An 18687-nucleotide genomic window follows, 5' to 3' on the forward strand; every position below is an offset into this window, starting at 1 on the left:
TAAAAACTAATAACAAATAAAATTGAAAATAACAATAAATAAAAATAATCAAATAATTGAATAAATTACTAAAATAAATAAATAAATAAAAATAAATAGCTAAATAAATCAATAAAAACAAGATGAAAAAAATTTAAAATAAATGAAATTAAATACCTAAAATGAAAAAGAATAATAATAATAAAACAGAACAATAAATATATAGACATAAACAAATAAATATAAGTAGTAAATCATTGAAAATGAATACGAATAAATAGATAAATATAAGTAAATAATTGAAAATAAATAGAAATAAATAAATATATACAAAATTTTGAAAATAAGTAAAAACTAGTAAGATAAATGAAAATAGGTAGAAAAGTAAATAATTACATATAAATAAATAAGTAGAAATAAAGTCAAAATACTAAAAAATAAATAATTAAGTAAATAAAGGAAATAAATAAAATTAATAAATAAATATAAATTAATAAATAAATTAAAATATTAAAATATAGATAAATGAAAGTTAATTAAATAATTCAAAGAAAATAAAAAATAAAAATAAGTAAATGAATTAAAAATAAATAAATAAAAATAAGTAAATGAACAAAATAAATATATAAACAAATAAAAAAGTGAATAAATAAATAGAAATAAAAATAAATAAACAAATAAATACAACAAAGACAAAGGCAAATATAAAAAATAAATAAGAAAATAAATAAATAAAAAGTCAAACAAATGAAACTTAATAAATGAAATAAGATAAAATAATTAATTAATTTATTTTATTTACTTATATTTATTTACTAATCATTTTTATTCATTTTAAAATTTTTGTATTTAATTATATATTTTAATTCCTTTATTTTCATTTGTTATGTTTTTTATTATTATCGATTTATTTATATATATTTTTTTGCACATATGTTGACATTTATTTTTATCTTTTACTTATTTCTTATATTTCTTTTTATTTATTTTATATATTTTCCCTTTTTTACATAATTTTTACAAATTTTCTGGATTTTACATTTTTATGCTTTTATATTTTTATTTTTTACTTTGATTTATTTATTTTTATTTATTTATTCATTTATTTTATTTATTTTTTTAATAATTCTTCTTTATATATTTATATTTATTTATTTCAGTTTATTTAATTATCTAGTTATCTTTATTAATTTATTCATCTTTTGTTTATTTAATTACTTTTTAGTTATCTAATTACATATTTATATTTATTTATTTTGATTGATTATTATATTCATATATTTATCTTTTTTGTTTTTCAGTTTTTACTATTTTTATATATATATATATATATATATATATATATATATATATATATATATATATATATACATATATATATATATATATATATATATATATATATATATATATTATTTATATATATATATATATATTTACTTTTTTTCTTCATTTATTTTAAATAAATAATTTAATAAAAATAAATGAAGAAAATAAATATATAAATATAGAAAAATAAAAAAACGGAAAACAAAAAAGATAAACATATATATATATATATATATATATATATATATATATAATAAATATATATATATATATATATATATATATAGATATATATATATATATATATATATATATATATATATATATATATATATATATATATATATATATATAAATCAATCAAAATGAATAAATAAATAAAAATAACTAGAGAATTTAAAAAACTCAAATAAATAAATATAAATAAATAAAAAGAAATATTAAAAACAAATAAAATAAATTAATAAATAAATAAAAATAAATAAAAGTAAAAAAAATAAAATATAAAAGTATAAAAAACGTAAAATCCAGAAAATTTGTAAAAATTATGTAAAAAAGGAAAATGTATGAAATAAATTAAAAGGAATATAAGAAATAAGTAAAAAATAAAAATAAATATCAACATATGGGAACAAAAAATAAAAAAAATATAAATAAATCGATAACAATAAAAAGCTTAATAAATGAAAATAAAGAAATTAGAATATATAATTAAATACAAAAATTTAAAAATTAATAAAAATAATTAGTAAATAAATACAAATTAGTAAATAAAATAAATTAATTAATTAAAAGAAACAATGAAATCATAAAGAAAAATAAAAGATAAACCTAAAAACTAAGTAAATAAAAAGAGATACACAATTAAATTAAAATTTAAAATAATTAAAAATAATCAAATGAATAAAAAAGGAATAAAAATACATAAACAACTAAAAATAAATAACTAAATAAATGAGCAAAACCAAAGAAAAAAAATCTAAAAATAAATGAAAATAGATGAATAGATAGAGCGGAAAATATAAAAAATAAATAATAACAAATAAAAAACACATAAATTAATATTTGAAAATAAATAAATAATTAAACAAATAAAATTTAATGAATACTATAAAATAAATAAAATATATATAATTATTAAAATTAAATAAAGAAAATAAACAAATATAAAAAATTATAAAAAAATAAAAACGGAAAACATAAAAGATAAATATATAGATAAAAAATAAATAAAACTAAATAAATCGATATAAATAAAAAAGAAAAAATTAAATAAATAAACAAAAAGATAAATAGATAGATAAAAGTAAATTAAGATTTGAATAAACTAAAAAACGAAATAAAGATGAATAAATAAAGAAGAATTAATTATCTATAAAAGTAAATGAAATTAAAGAATAAATAAATAAAAATAAATCAACCAAAGTAAAAAAATATAAACAAATAAAAATAAAAATAAATGAAAAATGAAAGTATAAAAAATGTAAAATCAAGAAAATTTGTAAAAACTATATAAAAAAGGCAAAAATTTATGAAATAAAAAAGGAATATAAAAAATAGGTAAGATATAAAAATAAATATAATCACATGAAAATAAAATTTAAATAAATAAACATAAATAGATAAATAATAAAAACAAAATAAATGAAAATAAATAAATAAAATGTGTAATTAAAAAATAAAATAAAAAAACTAATTAAGCTTAATTAGCAGATAAAAATAAATAAATAACCTAATAGATAAATTAATTAATTAAAAGAAAAAACAATAATTAAAAATAAGAGATAAACCTTAAAAGCTAAGTAAATAAAAATTGATACACAATAAAATCAAAATTTAAAATAATAAAAAATAGTCAAATAAATAAAGAAAGGAATAAAAACACATAAATAACCAAAAATATATAACTAAATAAATGAACAAATCCAAAAAAATATAAATATAAAGTGAAAAAATAAATAACAACAAGCAAAACATAAAAATAAATATGTAAAAATAAACAAATAATTAAACAATAAATTTAATAAATAGAATAAAATAAATGAAAATATGTATATATATATAAATATATATATATATATATATATATATATATATATATATATATATATATATATATATATATATATATATTAAAAGAATAAAAATAAATATTTAAATATAGAAAATATGTAAACAAAAACAAAAAGATAGATATATGGATAAAAATAAATATAAATAAATAAAGCAATATTAATAAATAAGTGAAAATTAAATACATAAACAAATATATAAATAACAGATAAAAATAAATAAAGAATTAAATAAACTAAAATAAGTAAATAAATAGATAAATAAATAAAGAAAAATTAATTATTAAAAAGTAAATAATTCAATGAGTACATAATTAAGAATAAATAAATCAAAGTAAAAAATTAGAAAAATAAATAAAAATGAAATGAAGGAAAAACAAATGTATAAAAAATGTTAAATTAAGAAAATTTGTAAAAACTATATAACAAAGCAAAAATATATAAAATAAATAAAATTGGAATACAAAAATAAGTAAAAAATAATAATAAATTAAAACATATGTGAATAGAAATAAATAGATAACAATAAAACATCTTAACAAAGGAAAATAAAGAAAAAATATATAATAAAATAAAAATGTGAAAAATAATTAGAAATAATCAATAAATAAATTAAATAAATTAAATAATTAAAAGAAAAAAATAAAACAATAATTGAAAATTAAAAAATAAACGTTGAAAAATAATAGCAAATAAAATTGAAAATAAAAATCAATAAAGATAATAAAATGAATGAATAAATTACTAAAAATACATAAATAAATGAAAATAAATAGCTAAGTAAATGAACAAAAACGAAAAAATAAAAATCTAAAAATAAATGAAAATAGGTAAATAGCTAGAAATGAAAAGAAAAAATAAATAATAAAAAATAAAAACAGAAAAGTATAAATATATAAAAATAAACAAATAATTATATGTAAATCATTAAAAATAGAAACAAACAAATAAATATATGTAATTAATTGAAAATAGAGATAAATAGATAAATATATACAAATAAATAAAAATAAATAGATGAATACAAAATTTTGAAAATAAATAAAGACTAGAAAGTAAAATAAATGAAAAAGTTCGAAAAATAAATAAACACTTGTAAATAAATAAGTAGAAATAAATTCTAAATACTAAAAATTTTATAGGAATAAATAAAAAATTAATAAAAAATAAATATATATAAATAATAAAGAAGATGAAGATAAAAAGAAATAAATCAAGAGATAAGAAGTGAATTAGAACAAATAAATATATAGAAATTTGAAAAATAAAAAATAAATAATTAGAAGCAAATAAATGAATAAAGATAAACAAATCAATGAAAATAAAAAATAGATAAATATTCAAAGTAAATATAAGTAAGTAAATAAGAAAATATAAAAAAACGAATAAAAACAAATAAAGGAAAATAAAAAGTTACAAATAAATGAAATTTAAAAAAAAAATTAACAAATATAAGTAAAATATATGAATAGAAATAAAGGAAAATAAATACACAAATTCAGAAGAATAAATAAGTAACCTTTATTTTTAACGGAGCAAGAACCAAATTGAGTGGTGTACTAACAGGTGGAAGATTTGGCGATGGGGTCCGCACTCGGACCCACGTTCGCGAGCATATTCATGAATGCATTAGAAGAGAGCAATCTAGACAACTGCCCTTTGTCCTTCGGCCCGCTTTTATACTGAAGATACGTGGATGACATGTTTCTACTTTTTTGACATGATTTTAATATTGACTCTTTTCTGGAGTCCATCAATTCCCAGCACTACCGTAATATGAGGTTTAGCCTGGAAAAAGAGTCGGAAAGTAAGTTTCTATTCTTGGATTTGTTGGTTTCCAAAAATGACCAGGGCTTCAGTACAGACATTTTCTGTAAAGGATGAATTTTCGCAGTTCATGCTATTTTAGTTTTAAGTTAAACTCGACTGCCACCCTCCTCCAGACGGCGTTCACACATACATCTACGTGGGTAAGTTTCCGTGAATAAAGTGTTGAATTTGGAAATTATTTTAAAAACAATGGATTTCTAGTAAACTTTTTTTTTTCAGGTACTTGAAGGAAATGCTCTATCGGAAAATGATACCTCCTATCTCCATCAGCACTGTACCCAAACTAAAAATGTACATGACGATAATTTTAGGAAAAAATTAATTGACGTGATACACAAAGAATTACCAGCCTTAAACCTAAAACTTATTCCGGAGACCCCGGTCGCAATTGGCTCTTATTTCGGATACAAAGATAAGCTCAGTCTGTTGTTTATTCAACGTTGCGTATGAATATAATTACCCAAGATGTAGCCGTGGGACCTATGTGGTTTGTACAAAAAGACTGATAGGAGTGCGTATGGATTGTCATAGAGGACTATGTTACAGAATGGGGAGTAGGCTGTCCAATTCGGAACATCTAATATACGCGACGTTTGAAGATTTGTAAAACTCACATAGATAGCAAAAATTTTCAGATTATTGGACAAGCACAAAATGAAAATGGACTGCATATTCCAGAATCCATGATGATCAAAAACCTAGCTCCATTGTTAAGCTAGTAAAATGCCTCTACTTATATAACTGTATGTTGCGCAATGGCACTTTACACTTAGTCTTTTATTCCTTTGTCTCCTCTTAACGGTTTTCCGTTTTAGTTACTCTTTTAAGCAGCCAGGTGGGCGGGTGTTGGGTTTTGGAAAGTGCTTTTTATTTGCCTTTAAAAACGTTAAAATGTTTTAATCTTTAAATTTTTAAATCTTGTGATTTTTATAGTTTTTTACTATTATTATCTTACTTTTAATCTATCTTCGTAACTATTGGTGCCTATATAATACTTCCACGTGTTTATCAAAACACAGTGATTCTTAAAGTGAAATGGTGTTCATTGTTTCATATATTATGTGTGTTTATGTATCCGCACAGTACAAATCCTTTTGAGTGGCTCAAGTCAAGAATAGGGAAATGGGTGGAAAATTCCTTTAAAACTGGTTTCATACTTTTATGTTTTTCCTGGATAATCTGGTTTGAGATATTTTCTGTGAGATAGGTAGCGACAGCTACAGATACTTTAGCCTTGTGATTCTGACTTACTGGGTCCAGGGAAACATAAAACAAGAGAAAAAAGGGGGTATTTCATATGAGTGTAAGGCTCTTACTACTGAAGGGAAATATTACGTAAACACGTGGGTCAACTTACAGGAATATATTTACATAAAGAAAATTAGTACAGAAATGAGAAATGCAATTAAATTATTGATCTTGAAGGGGATTCCTACGGGATGAATGAAACTGGGGGATTCCAGACACAGTCCGAGAAGATTCCACAATATAGGGTCCCTCTGAAATGAGAGATACACAAATTATACGCCAGTAACGAAACAGACAAAAGGATAATGAATTCGAAGATGCACTGAGAGTGCCAATGGGCTTCGATGAGTTAATAATGGCTTAGCACTGCCGACACTCGAGTAGCACCAGTGAAAGTTAACAAGAGATTCGGTGATTACTGGCACTCAAATTAAGTAATTTTATGAGAAAAAAGTGTGACTGAATGGGCGTCTTTTCAGAGCACTTTACCGTAAGGGAGATTTGGTTCCAGCGCAGAAGGCGGTCCGTGGATGACTTCCGATTTCCGAGGGCGAATGCAACCTTCCACGTGGTAGGATGCAGGGGCTCCGACGGAGAGGGCAACACGTGGGGAACTACACAAAGCGCCAGGTAAATGGAGTGGGTTATCGATCGGGCCAGCAGCGAAAGGAACACGTGGTTGGTGGTTGAAGTGCACGAAGGTAAAAGTATACTGCGAAAGGCCACGTGATTAGATGGAGAAGTCGTGGGCTAAGGGCATCGTCCAGCCAAGGGCGTGGTGGTGAGTGTGTCCGTCTGTTCTTTAACCCATGTCGTCCAGCGCACGTCTGAGGCCGAGCCCTGGTCTGTTTGTCGCTTTTATGCCCTCTCCTATGGGCAGGGGGCACGTCCAGGCACATAGGGAGGTGAGTCATTTTCAGCTGATGTCCGCAGCTGGGGCTGGGGGGTTGCCTGGAAAGAATCGGCCAGACAGATTCGCTTTTGCCTCGAATAAGGAATTATCTACTTAAAGGGAGTGGCCTACAATCGGTTCTAATCCCTAGTATTCTGACCGTGCTAACCCCTGGTCCAGCTCAGGCTGATAGATAGGTAGGCACGCATGTCGATAGACAGATATGTCTATCAATCGATCGGCAGACAGTAAACGAAAAAAAAGGGGGAGCAATTTGCTAGCGAGTTCTTGCTAATTATAATAATACCTAAATGACTTTTTAGCATAAATTAATATGAATATCGTCTCTTCTGCCGTTTGATCATTTTTTTTTTTTTTTTTGTCCTGCATGTAACCTTTCGTATGGTATAGCTGAAGTTTCCTGGTTTAAGTTCATAGCTGAAATTGTTCTGCAATGAAACTGAAATTACATGATGCTCTATGGTGTAGGAGTTTTTTTATCATCTCTATAGATATTATTATCCTAAATTATTTGTTTAGAATATATTGTTTTATTAGTAATTAGTTTGATTTCTATGGGCTAATTGAGAGGAAATGTCTGACCCGCTGCAAAACTGGTGTAGGTTATTTGCCTTATATGTGATCAAAATTGCTAGCTTATCTGCACTTGCCATCAGTTCTCCCAGCGTCATTATTTCCACACCACTAGTATCCTGCCTAACCTTTTGCTTTTATTTAGTGTAACGGGCTTAACAATAAGTGTGCAGTCATGTGTTTACGTTTTTAACTAAACAAGAAATTTTAATACTGTATTTAAGCCATTCATTTGCTTTTTTTTTTTTTTACTTTACTCGGAAACGTGAGAGGTGGGGGAAGGTAACTAGCAATTCCAGTTCTGTTTCCTTGTCAATTACACGAAAACAGTGGTTTGTTGGTGAGCACAATTGCGGGCACAATATGCAGCAAGTCCTGTGCACAACAGATCTGTTATTTCACGGAACGCGGCTCTAGAGCAAAATCCCTTGCCAGCGCTCGGTCTGTCTGCTTACAGAAGCAGAGATTTTAAATAACAAAGGGAATAAAGAGGGAATGTAAGTAAACAGTAACATGCCATAGGGGATACGGACCCACAGAATTTGAGAAAATCGTAAACCACTGCTTCTGTGTGCAGATAAACTGCTCTTTTTTTTTCAGATTGATCAAAAAATGACTACAGAAGAGCAAGAGCCCGTGTCAAGTTCCTACCTGTGGTTTCTGGTTCCTAAGCGCTGACTCCACAAACACAGTTGCTTGCGCATTACACTATTCGCATGAGGTGCAGAGCTTTACTCCCTTTGTTTTTTGTTTTTACAATCTCTGCTTCTGTAAGCAGATAAACTGCCATTTTTAGCAATATACTTCTGTTTCCAGATTTGTCGAAAGAATAAGCTGAAAACAGGAAAGAAAACTTAAACAAACACTCTTTTGTGACTAGCTTTCATGCTCGTAGGACGTGTCTGTGAAGTGCTCTGTGTAAAAGTGCCTGACTTGCGCGATGTTCAAAGTGAATACGAAGAAGATGAAGGAAAAATAGAAAATAAATACTATAGAAATTAAATCAAGTATAGGAAAGATCAAACTATCATACAAACATTATCTCATAATTATGGAAGCAGCACATAAGGATGGAACACTAAAAAATACTGGAGAAGGATGAGTCAACCCAAATCGAGAGTCAGTAACCTGCAGGCATTGTTCAGAGGAAGTTGATGATGAAGGAGCTTACTGTGAAATGTGTGATGCATGGTTCCACGTTCAGGTATCGAAGTCAGATACACACCCATACTTTGGAGTGACAACATATTGTACACAACATGAGTAATAATTGCAAGAAGCCTGAACAAAGAACACACAAAAACTCTTTGAAGATGAACTTGAAGAAACAAAAGAAAAACACAGATATTAACAAAGCTGATTCAGGATTCGGCTCAGAAAACTAGTGACTTAATGATCAACATAGATGGAATCCAAAACAAAATTGACATTGTTGATAAAGATGTAAAGACCATGACAAACACGGACAAAACTTGTGCTGAATCACTAAAGACAAAAAAAGTGCTTCTGAACAAATCTACAAACGAAGAGAGCACAGCAGCAAATGAAAAGGGACAAATTATGAGTAAAATAACGACGCCAGTTGAACAAGTTAAAGCAACAAGAGATGGACACTTATTTGTAAGACTTCCAGACAGGAAAAACGTAGAAAAGGCAAAAATAGAGATTCAGGAAATCAGCAATATATCAGTAAATGAGAAGGATAAACTTTTACCCCGAAAATAAAAGTAGTCTATGAGCCGAAGAATGAAGATGACATTGCATTGTCGATAACATTGTAAAGAAAAATCCATGGACAGGTAACATCATTTCTGAAAATGACGACCTGAAATTTTGAAAGGAAATGATAGCCAAAGATGACAAATATAAACATTACATCATCAGATGCACACCACAAACAGGAAAGGCTATCTATGATAGAGGTGACAAATTGTGTAGCCTACACTGTATAGCCATTGCAAAGTACACGACAATTGCATGCCCTATGAATGCTATAAATGTCAGGAATTTGGTCATATCGTAGCCAACTGTAGAAATGACCAAGTTTGCCCTAGATGTGGTGAAAATCTAAAATCAAATGAATGTGCCAGCATCATCTTCAAGCATAAAAATTGTGTAAAGAGAGCCCATAGTGATACTAAACCTAAAACATATGATGGCAATAAGTGCACAGTATATAAAGAATGTATCAAAGGTTAAAAATAATACGGATCATGGCTTTGATTAATGATCTATGCAATGTAATAAACATACAGTACATATGAAATAAAACTAGTATACAAGAACAAACCAAATATAAAAAAGAACTAAAGATCTATTCCACTGGAGTTACGATTCTGACGAGAAAACACGGAAAGACAATTATAAAATATAAGAAGCACCTTATTTTGAAAACGTACAAGTGCCCGCCAGAGAAGGAATTATCCCTGTGGAGGGCTGTACAATTCATAAAACCAAACAAAGTGAACCAGGGTCCAGTGAATTTGGACCCCTAAACTGTAGGATTAGCTGTACAACTATGCTATAGTTAACCTTCGAATTTCGTGGCCAAGAGAAAACGGAGTTCTCCCTGTGCCTCTCAAAATAAGAAACTTCAGACTCAGGTCCACAGAGACACAACAACGGCGCCAAAAACAAATCAAAACGCGTAGCACTCCTCCGAGTGTCTCGTTTCGGTCAACTTCAATCAAGTCTGAACAGAGCCAAGACGAACTGCGGTAGAAGCCAACACAACTCAGCTCACTGTCAGCGGTAAGTGTGAGTTGAGCAAGCAACCAAACTTTAATCCATGACGTAGATTAGGCCCAGGCCAGCCTAGGTACCCTGCATGGAATTCGTAGGGCTGCCGAGGCGAGCTGAACTCTTGGTGGGCTGGGCTACTTGCATATAGGCCTCGGAAATAGTACCTGCAGCACATTTTATTGTTAGTGTTCTTTGAGTGTAAATTAGGTTACGTAGGCTGTTGGACCTGGTAGTAAATTTTGTTGTGAAACTTGCCTCGGCTCATTCATCTTCCCCTTTGGGAGGTAGGCCTAGTGCCATCGGTGCACCTTACGGGGTGCACTGTGGGCACTACTAAAGGTTCTTTGCAGTGTCCCTTCGGTCCCTAGCTGCAACCCCTTTCATTCCTTTTACTGTACCTCCATTCATTTTATCTTTCTTCCATATTGGTGAAACTAGGCTACAGAATGGCTCCACACGAACTGTTACCTTGGGAATTGATTTTTCCCACACTTCTAGTGTTACTGATGAAGGAGGGGGTTGCTTATTGTTGGTCAAGGTAATTCTTCTAAGCCTGCTGTCCGCAGTGAGCTAGGCTGTGGCAATTGGCGTTTTTCTATGTTATTTTACTTGCTTTACAAGAATTTAAAGTAATATTTTGTTGCCCGGTTGTAACTAAACTGTGATTGACCTTTGAAGACTACACGACTTGAATTACCTAATGCAGGGTAGGTCTAAGCTGGCATTCCATGGCAAGCCCGCCCCCCCACCTCCATAGCTAATACGGCAAAATTGTTACCAGTAAACACCTCTAGGGTACGTTATGTTGGTATTTTTAAGGGTGTTTACTGGTTACAATTTTGCCGATTAGCTATGGAAGGGTGGGGGCTTGCCGCGAATGCTGGCTTAGACCTACCCTGGCGTTAGGCAATTCAAGTCAGGCAGAGTCTTCAAAGGTCAATGACAGCTTAGTTACAGCCGGACCGATAAAATATTACTTTAAATTGTAAAGCAAGTAAAATAACATAGAAAAACGTCAATTGCCATAGTCTAGCTCACGCGACAGCCGGCTTAGAATTACCTTGGTCATTTATTATAAACTTAATCTGTACCAGATGGACCCTTTGGGAATGCAGGTTTTGGGTGGAGACATCGCTGGGAGAAAGACCAGACCACCATGTTGCTGTTATGGAATGGTTCCTCTATTGGGCAAGTCATTAGGCTGGGGTAATTCTAAGCCGGCTGTCTGCGGTGAGCTAGACTAGGGCAATTGACGTTTTCTATGTTATTTTACTTGCTTTACAAGAATATAAAGTAATATTTTGTCGGCCGGCTGTAACTAAGCTGTCATTGACCTTTGAAGACTACCCTGACTTGAATTGCCCTAGCCCAGGGTAGGTCTAAGCCAGCATTCGCGGCAAGCCCCCACCCCCTTCATAGCTAATACGGCAAAATTGTAACCAGTAAACACCCTTAAAAATACCAACATAACGTACTCTAGACTTGTTTACTGGTTACAATTTTGTCGTATTAGCTATGGAAGTGGGGGGCGGGCTTGCCGCGGAATGCCGGCTTAGACCTACCCTGTGTTAGGTAATTCAAGTCGTGTAGTCTTCAAAGGTCAGTCACAGTTTAGTTACAACTGGGCGACAAAATATTACTTTAGATTCTTGTAAAGCAAGTAAAATAACACAGAAAAACGCCAATTGCCACAGTCTAGCTCACCGCGGACAGCCGGCTTAGAATTACCGGCTAGGGAGCCATATGTTCAAGAAGGAACTGACTGAGGAAACCTATTATAAAAGGAACTATACTAACCCAACCTACCCTACCCTAACCTAACCTAACCTAACCTACCTAGCAGGCTGTGTTACTCAGCCCGGCAGGGGGAACCCCCGGTGAATGAAACCACTTTTTACCAGAAGTTCCCTTATAATACTGCGCTTGTGTGATGGTATTCCAGGATGCCCGTATGCAGTAACATATCAGTTATGAGGTTAATTACAGTCGACCAACAAAAAATAACGGTAAATTCTTGATGAGCAACCAAAGTACTGTAGAAAAAATCAGTTTCCAAATTAATACCCCATACGGAGCTGTTCTGTAATCCTACCCTCCTAACAATTGATTCATAGTGCAACTGCGAGGTTTTCCTCCTGTTACACCTTTCAAACCTACCTACTCTCAATTTCTTTTCCAGTGCTGAATGACCTCATAGGTGCCAGCGCTTGGCCTGTGGCCTAAAGTCTATTTGTTCCGACACGACGTACAAACCGTCAGTCCTTTACATTAGGAATTACTATCAGCGTAGGCTGGAAATGGCCGTTAAACTCTTGAGCAAGGTGGTTAGGTAGTAACTACCGCCGGGTAGTCGGGAATACCCACCTGCCCTTATGTAAACATTCCAGTTTGCTTTCGGCCGTCATGCGTTGCAGACGTGGTTTCGGATATCTTTGCCTGACTGTCGTTAAGCTCTTATTATCCTGGTGGGATCTCTGTATTTTTGTATATACTGTATTATGTGTTTGATATTTATTATTACAAACCCTGCGATTTGTGATAACCTTGCATAAGCCGCTGTGTCTCGGGTTTGACGGCCAAGGGCGTATTTAGAGAAGCGTAACCGAGTGGTATTGCTTCTCTTCCAGTAGCCCTTTATTTAGATACTGAGGGTGTTCTCCTGTACGTTAGGAGATATTAGACTGGGGACGTAATATCTTCACTTCCCTACATTGATCGGGACGTAAGTATTCGCTTTCTACTTGTGATGAGTATTGTTTTCGCCGCCTGTGCCTAGAGTTGCAGTTGGGGGAAGGTTGCAGGCGTCGTCGGTAAGCTCCGCTTCCACGGTGCCCTTGGTGGCCTCCCCTCCGTCCTTCTCTCTCTGTAGATTCTCCCTTATCTCTCCTTCGGTAGAGATCTCTCTCCTTCGCCTTCTTCACTCGCTCATCGGGCAAAGACCGTGAGGAGGAAGGGGGAGTGCACAGGCAGGCGAGCGACCTCTTCTAGGGGCCTCTCGCTGTGTAGGGCAGATCCCCTCGTAACAAAAGGAGTCTCCCTCTACTAATCATCTTTGCTTTTTCTTTCAGGTTGACAGTGAGCATCACAGACGTAGCAGTAGTTGGCGGGATATCTCAGGGGATATCTTGCATGATGAAGTCCTGACGTTCATTCATTGTCGCTTTGGGACCGACCACAGCACCTGGTTGGAATGACAGTTCCATGTTGGGATCGTTCCGACACTGTTCCCGCCGATGTGGATCGATTGCTGCCATTGCTGGCCTTCATGTATGAGTGGCACTGCCTCTGGCGTATCTGTGGTCCATCTGCTCCTGCTGTTTCCTGTGTTATGCTTCTGTTAACTCAACAACAGTCTCTGAGCAGCTCTTCCTGGTCTCCTGCCGCAGCTGCCCTGATCGTTCTTGTCGCTGTTGGTGACTTTCATGTGACGTTCTTGGCCGTTGCTGTAGCTCCTGCCTTCCAAACTCCTTCCGTAGCTCCTGCATCGGCTGTCCTGATCGTGCCTGTTGCTTCTCATGGTGGTCATGCCCAGGGCCACTTCTGTTGTGTTCCTGTCTAGCTACTCTGGCGGTCACAATGTCCGCCATCCTGTAGAAGTTGTCGGAGTGAAGGTGAAGGAAGTCGCCCTGTGGAAGCGGCGTTCCTGGCCATTGCTGTAGCTCCTGCCCTCCAAACCGCTGCCATAGCTCCTGCATCGGCTATCCTGATCGTGCCTGCTGCTTCTCCTGGTGGTCGTGTCCTGGGCCACTTCCATTGTGTTCCTGCCTAGCTCCCCTGGAGGTTACAATGTTTCGTGTCCACCAGCCTGTAGAATATGTTGGAGTGAAGGTGAAGGAAGTCGCCGCCGTCTTCTTCGATTTCGTCTTCTGCTGCCTCTTCCTTCCTATCCTGAGGCCCAAGGGGGTCCCGGAATCTGGACAGACCTCCGTCGGCTGAAGGAGAGGAAGACTGCTTCTTTACCCTTGATGCCTTTGGACATCTAGGGACTGCCTCCTTCTGAGGAGCGGCGGTGGGTCTCGTTGGCTCTTCCCAACCTTCGGGTTAGGAAACCAATTTGCATACCCCTGGGTTTTGCGTTTCGGGAGCCGCGGACGCACAGACCTCGGTCTGTGATCCCGTTCCCAGTCCTAAAGGTTCCGCCTCTAAGACAGGGGCTGCTTCGGGTGCTCGTTCGCGAGCTGCACCGAGTGCTTGAGACTATATGGAATATCAAGTATCCCAATCTGATGTGGAGAGTACTCTCCCCGGCCCAGTTCGGGAGCAGTGCGAGAGAAAGGGCCGAGGCACCTAGGTGTCTCAGCTATTCCTGCCAGCACCACAAGCGCTCCCCGAGTGCTTACCAGTGCTCGGTCGAGTCCCCAGTCTGGTGTCTTGACCCTATCGGTTCGAACACCAGAAGAAGCAGGGAAGAGATTCCCTTCGGGAGTCCTGCAGGACTTCTAAGGGACTGACTCTTCCGGGAGACAAGTTTCTTTCGTTGGCTCTTCCCGCCCCCGGGCGGGATCTGATTCGCATTCTCCTGTGGGGTCTGGCGTTTCGGGGGCCGTGAGAGCGCGGCCTCAAGAGGCCGCACCCTCATTTACAGTCTCGATACTGCCGGCAGCTGCTTTGGTTGCTTGGCTGGGTTTCATCCTTGTGTCTTGAACCTTAGGGTTTGAACATGCAGGATAGCAGAGACAGAATTCCCCTTTGATGAACGTCCTTCTTGAAGGGCCACGGCCTCAAAGGAGTTTAGAGTTCGGAAAACTAGCGCTAGTTCACGGCAGACTAGTTCCGCCCTGGCCAGTGCCGATTGTGTTCGCGCGATTGGTTGGGCTTGCCTGCCCTGCCCAGCCCCTGGTTGTGCTTGTGAGTGGCTTGGCATGGCTCGCCCCTGCCTGCCTCCCAGTCCACTGCATACCACCCAGTCGGATTGTGTTCGTGTGATCGGCTCGGTTCGGTGCATCTCGGCTCGGCCCCACTCGGTTTTTCAGAATCGGGTTCTCGGCTCTGTTCAAGTGAACTTTCTGCTTTTCCCAGGAAAGCGCTCTGCCACGACACAAGCACTCTTCTTCCCCCGTACGGCAGTAATCTCCTTCGGTTGATTATCGCTCATGGTCCACCTCTCCTGCTGGTCTTACTGGCAGGACATGTGAGGGTACTCTTTCTCCTCACTTGTTCTCTTTCCCTCTTGGTTCTTCTGAGAGGCACGAGACGGATGGAGAGAGCTCTGACGAACTTATCTTCGGAGTTCGGCTGCCTGGTGTGCTTTTGGTGTCGGTCCCCCGATTCTCTCGTAGTACAACCAGGTAGCCGAGGAAGGTTTCATGGGATCTGTCAAGGTCTCCTCCAAGGGGAGAAGTACAGGAGTTTCACGCTTCGGAAACAGTGAGGGTCTTCCTCTTCAAGTTCCGATCACCCTGGTTATTTTGGAGATCTCGCGATTTGTCGGGCGCGAGGATCCCGGATGGGACCGTGTCTCCCCAATGAATAATCTTCATCACTTGCAGTTCCCGAGGGGCCAAGAGTGTCGGGGACCGCCACAGTCCTGGCTTCCAAGCGCAATCTCGTCCAGATGAATTCTTTTCTTTGGACAAGGAGTTCATTCAGGTCGAGACACCAAACTTCTCCCCTGCCTCTACAGAATACGAATTTTTCTTGCCTCGGAGGGTCTTGCCAGCTGCAGTTCTGTGGGCAATTCTGGTGCTAAGAAGGAGGAATTTCTCCCAATTCGGATCTCTGGTTTCGTAAGTCCCGAGCTAGTTCGACCATTAGGAATAAACCTTTACTTGGTTCTGTCTTTCTCTTTCAGAGATTTGCCAGATACCTCGGTAATCAAGGTTTGTACCAGGGCACTGCCTTGTCCTTTGGACAATGGCCAAGACTCGACTCGACTCGACCTTGAGTTCAAGCCAGCCGCCCTCAGCTCCTAAGAAGTCCCAGACTTTGGAAGAAGATTGCGGAACACATAGCCCTCTTCTTCCCTTCTAGGAAAGTGCACATAACTGCGTCTCTTTCCACCCTCTTTTCCATAAGGGAGGAGGGAAGAGGGGAAGAGAGAAAGAATTATCGACCAGGAAGAAGTTCTCCTACTGCTGATGCCTGGATGAAATGATACTTATCGAGTCTCTGGAGCTGGCAGCGACATTGCCGAGACCTGGGAAATGATACCTTCAGAAGTATCTATTTCCCTTAGGTCTCGGCAATTCTTTTCATCAAAATTCCATCCCGCTTCCTCTCCTGTGCTCCCGATTCGGGAAATGCCAACCCGGCTAGAGCTAATTGTCATCTTGCAGAAGTTCCCCCTTGCTGGAGAATGGAGGTCTGCTTCCATTCCTCCGTCCTTCTTTCCTCTTAGAAGTATGAGGAAAGAGTTTGGCTAATGCTTGATTGAAGGAACCTTTGAATATGCTTGCATATTCCCCTCACATCGTGTGTCTACTTACGGATTCACCGATTGAGGAATAGGTGCACACCGGTAAGACCATGTCTTGAAGGTGTGTGGCCGAGACGATTAGTACCTTCTCATCACCATCCTGGGCTCAAGGCAGTCTTTTGGCCTTCCGAGAATTAAGAATGAGTTTTGTGACACTCGGTGGTTTCGTTGAACAACAAAACCACTGTAGTGGCATTTGTCGACAAACAAGAGGGAATCGTAGTTTCCTCCTGTTTCATCTGTCGACATTTGCAGGTACTCGAGCGTTCTGTAGGGCACTCGACAGCTCAATTAGCCAGATGCATTCCCGGTGGGGATGTATTGGTAGGTGAGCTTGGCCTCGGGTTTAAGTGATCAGGACGGCGCATGCTGCTCACTCTTTTCTTCACGAAGATTCACGAAGAGACTGCTCGACTGAGAAACTCCTACCATCTTTCTGTGGCCTCCCTGCACAACAAATCGTTAGTTTTTCTACCAGACCCAGGGGCTCCTCTGCTGTCTTTTGGGAAGATTGATATCTACGTTTTTCCTTCCGTATTTGTCTGTTTCACTAGGGGTTCACAAGCATTGCTCACCCCGAGTTACAGACAAATGGAAGACTTCGCCTTTCGCCTGACCTGATAACCGAGGCACCAAGAAGAGTTCTGCTTGACCCAACCTCCTGTAGCAGCTACACAAGAAGCGGTTCTTCAGGCAGTACATCCCTGTGTGTTCAGGACTGGGAGACCTTCCGGCCTTCCTTACAAGCACAGGCTTTCTCGCCGAGCGGCAATGGATATAGCTGGATACCTCTTGAAGTCCTCTGCAACACTGTCTCAGGTACTGGATCCGTCTTTGCTGGTGGGTGTCGTTGACGGAACTTCTTCTCGGGTCAGAGTCGCTCTTCAAGTCTGGACTTCCTCGTCTTCACCGCTGAGGGTTGCTTCTCTCCCTTTCATTTGTGAAGAATGTAGGCCCTTGCAACCTAGTTTTCTATCTGAAGTAGCCGCCTTCTCCTCAGTCGAGACTTAGCTAGGGACGAGAAGCTTCTTGGTCATGCTGTCCCAGGGAACTGTTCCCTGGGTGGCTTGTGACTCTCATTTAGGGTTCCTGTCCCGTGCTCTGCATGGGCCCTTACGAGAATCATTGGATAGAGATGTGTCCTCTTAGGACCATATCTCATCTTGCTCCGGCCTTGGCGTAGGAGATGGAAGAACATGGATGGGGATCAATACCTCGACTCCTTCTCGGATGTCGTAAGTGGACTCTGAATCCATCGGCATCTATTGTCGGGTTCGAGTCTTTCTTGTTCCCCTCCTCCTTGGACTTTGTGTCGATGATCCAGATCATTCGTTACTTTGTCCTATTATTGAGCTGTGGTACTTTCCGAAAGGCTCGACATTCCTAAAAGGCTTGGCATTCCCAAGGAAGAAGTGTCTAGGACACATCTTTCTCCTGGCTTCGTGTAGCAATCAAAGGAGGTACTCGGCAGCTGGCAACGATGATACCGATACTTTCCACCCGAGAGCTCACGAAGTCAATGGCTTGGTCCATCCCTTGCATTCCGGAAGTTTCTGTCGGTCTGGAAGCAAGACGTGGTCTCGTAG

At 36.3% G+C, this 18687-nt stretch overlaps 1 protein-coding gene across 4 annotated transcripts in view; it reads left to right on the plus strand.

Annotated features, from left to right (window-relative positions):
• The window catches only part of LOC136835137 (HAUS augmin-like complex subunit 1), a 217145-nt gene that overhangs the window by 43091 nt on the left and 155367 nt on the right, over positions 1 to 18687 (plus strand). Inside the window, exon 1 of one of the 4 annotated variants that reach the window (XM_067098337.1) lies at positions 10339 to 10695. The exons of 1 other annotated variant lie outside the window; for it this stretch is intronic. The gene's annotated coding sequence lies outside the window, so the exon portion shown is untranslated. Of the gene's footprint in view, positions 1 to 10338; positions 10696 to 18687 lie in introns of those variants that run through there. 2 more of the 4 variants (XM_067098338.1, XM_067098339.1) reach the window with 2 other exon arrangements.

The sequence above is a fragment of the Macrobrachium rosenbergii genome, chromosome 55 (assembly GCF_040412425.1).
Source record: "Macrobrachium rosenbergii isolate ZJJX-2024 chromosome 55, ASM4041242v1, whole genome shotgun sequence".
Lineage (NCBI taxonomy): Eukaryota > Metazoa > Arthropoda > Malacostraca > Decapoda > Palaemonidae > Macrobrachium > Macrobrachium rosenbergii.